The following is a 3,364-nucleotide window of genomic DNA, read 5'->3' as shown; positions in this document are numbered from 1 at the left end:
GGAAACCTGAGATGTAACCTCCGAAATAGATCACTGCCAATGGGAGACCTACAGGCTACAAGAGGGAGATAAATAAGGAGAGGGAAATTAGGTGGTCACCCATGGAGGAGAGGAATTGTGGAAGCTGGAGGAGCTGTAAAGAAGACGGGGAGGGATATTTTGTATACTTGTGTGGTTGGCTCACAGGAACTGTGAGGAGGGGTTAAGACCCAGTCATAAGTTGTCTCACCCTACACCCAAACTGCTCGCCTGTCTGGCACTGCAGTGAGGGCTCCATGCTCAGTCCCAGACTCTACCTATAGGGTCTCCCTCTGCAGATGAATTCGAGAGTTCACCCAATGCTTCCTGAGGCCTCTGGGGTGCTCCAACCCTGGGATAGGTGCTATGTGGAGAGCATTCCATGCCAGGAGAGTCTTGGAATCCCGTTGCTCTGTGCCCATGAGAGGAGCTCCAAGAAATCTGTCTGGGGGAAAATAGACACTTAAACTCCAATCTCTCTTGAGAGAAGTGGGTGTTGGTCTTTAGGAGGTGAGAGGCAGGGTTTCAGGGTATAGGAGGAAGGAAGAGTCCACCCTGCTGTGGTCCAGGTGGAGAAGAGATCAGCTTTCACTTCCCCTGCAGTGGCCCAAGGGAGAAAGGGGTGTTCCCTGTTGAAGGGAGAAGTTCGGGGCAGAAACCATACGTTTCCATCCAGAAAGAGTCCTCAGTTGTCTTACCACCCAGCAGTCGCCCCCACCTCCAGGCTGGAAGAGGCCAATCAGATAGTATCAAGTGAATCTACATGGTCCTTTGCAGCCCAGAGATGCTGCAGCTGCTGTGACCACAACTTCGAGGGCAGCAGAGGATCTAAGCAAGAGGTTTCTGGGTGGGGCTGCAGTCAGAGACTCTGTTGGCTGTGTTGGCCCCTGGAGGATGGTGCAGGTACAATCTGTAACCTTCAGCCAGTGACAGCAATAAAAGGCCTGCCTGTGTGTCCTATCCCATTCTCCAGTCCAACCCATGGATAATCTGGCCTGACTTTAGCCCACTAGACTCCCTCCTTCAGATCTTGGAGGTGGGCCAACAGACACCAGAATCCTCCTCTGGCCACAGGCTCTATCAAAAGCTGAAAGAGAGAACCTAGGGCCAATTCCACCTCCTTGGGAAACCAGGAACACGTTGTTGCTCTCTGAGCATCAGATTCTCCAAGGTGCAGAAAAGGGAATACTTTCAGATTGAGAAGTATTATGTGAAATATAGTTCCCAATATATGACACTATCTCTGAAGTGACAAGTAGCCAAGGCTCCCCAGGAAAGAGCTCCGTGGGCCAACTCTGGTGTCTTCCCTATGACCTTCTTCCCAGCCCAGCCATGCATGTTTGTTTTGTTCTTGGTGATGGCATTTTCATTCCCTTTTTACTAGAGTCAGGGCTTGGGGAGTCACTGTCGATGCCTCCCTCCCCCACCCACCACACCTCCCTTCAAATTTCAGTTCCCGAAGTGTCTTCCATCTCAAGCCTTCCCTCCATCAGCATGCAGGTTTGGCTCTCCCTTTCCCCCCAAATCACAAATTTCCTCTCTGGCCTCTTGGCCTCTTGCATTTCCCCTCCAGCTCTTTCCTAACTGGCCTCGGAGGGACCGTGTGGATACTTCTATCACTGTGCCCCTTTCTTGCTCAAGAACCTTCCATGGCTCCCCATTGCCTTCAGATAAAGCTCAAGCCCATCAGCTTGTCTGTCTTCCCCATTGCTTGAACTAGTTGAGTATCAGGGCTGATTCAAATATTTTTTATGTGAGTTTGCAAATGAATAAGGGAGTGAATGAAATGAGTGAAGGTGTGTGGTGCTTCTCTTACCTCATCTAGACCCTTTTCCACTCCTGGTGCCCATATAGACTATCCTAAGACCCATCCCTAGCAGGTCACCTCCATGAAGGTCCCAAGGCCATGGCTCAGGGACCTGCTTTTCCAGTGCAGGTGACTGCACGAGCCCAGGAGGCAGGACTCGGGTGCCCTTGTCCTCCCTTGCAGCTTTACTTGGGGAAAGGCCCTCGCTTCCTCTGAGCCTCAGGGTTCATTTGCCCAGTGCAGAAATGATATCAAAGTCAATCACAACTGACTTTCTGTAAGTCTAAAGTCCCCTCTTCCTGGCTTTTGCCTTTTGTTCTCACCACAGGCTTCCTGTCTAAGCTTTTTCTGCCCTCCTTTATCTGCAGTTTTCCCTTCTCTCTGAGGGGCCCTAGAAGGCAGGTTGTCCCAGGGCATGAGGAAGGCATGTCGCTGAGGCTGCTGCTGCTGCTGCTGCTCGTGCTGTGGGGAGGTGAGTGGGCTGAGCAGAGAGACGACCCCACTTAGGGGAGGCCAGGGAGCTCCAGGCTGAGTTTTTTCCTCTCCCAGGACCCCCAGCTTGGAATCTGAGGTACAGGTTAGAACTACAGGAGTCTGTGACAGTACAGAAGGGCCTGTGTGTCCTTGTACCATGCACATTTTTCTACCCCCATGTTTCCTCTGGACTCTTCCACCTGTTCTCATTCTGGAAAGGGGTGGATATGAACAATTATCCTCTAGTGGCCACAAACAAACCAAAACAGAAGCTGCAGGAGAAGACACAGGGCCAGTTCTTTCTCCTCAAGGATCTTCAGACCAACAATGGTTCCCTGACCATCAGAGATGGCAATATGAAGGACAGTGGGACACACTTCTTTCAAATGGAGAAACCCTTCATGAACTACTCATGTTTAGAGGAGATGCTTTCTCTGAAGGTGACAGGGATAGTAGGGGCCCAAGGAAAGGCCCCAGGGTGTGGGGTGCCAGAAATAGAAAAATGAAGGTGGTTTTGCTCCTCTTGAGGCTGGGGTGGGGACAGCCATGACAAGACCCTGGGGGCAGGCTGACAACACATCAAGGTGCACTAACCTCCTCTCCTCACCAGCCCTGACCCACAGGCCCCACATCCTCATCCTGGGCACCCTGGAGTCCGGCCTCCCCAGGAACCTGACCTGCTCTGTGCTCTGAGCCTGTGAGCGGGGCACAGCCCCCCATCTTCTCCTGGACCTCAGCTGCCCTCACCTCCCTGGGCCCCAGGACCCACTTCTCCTCTGTGATCACCCTCACCCCTCAGCCCCAGGACTACGGCAGCAACCTCACCTGTCAGATGGTGTGACCGTGGAGAGAACCATCTAGCTCATTGTCACCTACGAGAGCTGGGCCAGGACGCCTGGGTCCCTGAGGGGTAGAGCCAGGACAGAGTTGGGTCAGGGCTTAAAATTGGGGTCCTGATAGTCCACCAGGAAAGGAATACCCTTACCTGTGTCCATGGCTCCTGGGGGTAAAGGCCCAGTGCCCACCCATCTGTCGCCATGGATGTTGAGGCTGCCATATCCTTTT

General features: G+C 52.8%; 1 pseudogene; it reads left to right on the top strand.

Moving 5' to 3' along the window:
* Positions 1-2,251: 2,251 nt before the first annotated feature.
* On the top strand, positions 2,252-3,140 carry LOC109378167 (myeloid cell surface antigen CD33-like; annotated as a pseudogene).
* The last annotated feature ends 224 nt before the right edge of the window (positions 3,141-3,364 follow it).

Source organism: Hipposideros armiger, unplaced genomic scaffold, assembly GCF_001890085.2.
Source record: "Hipposideros armiger isolate ML-2016 unplaced genomic scaffold, ASM189008v1 scaffold_1781, whole genome shotgun sequence".
Classification (NCBI taxonomy): Eukaryota; Metazoa; Chordata; class Mammalia; order Chiroptera; family Hipposideridae; genus Hipposideros; species Hipposideros armiger.
This window is presented reverse-complemented; position numbering and strand designations above follow the sequence as displayed.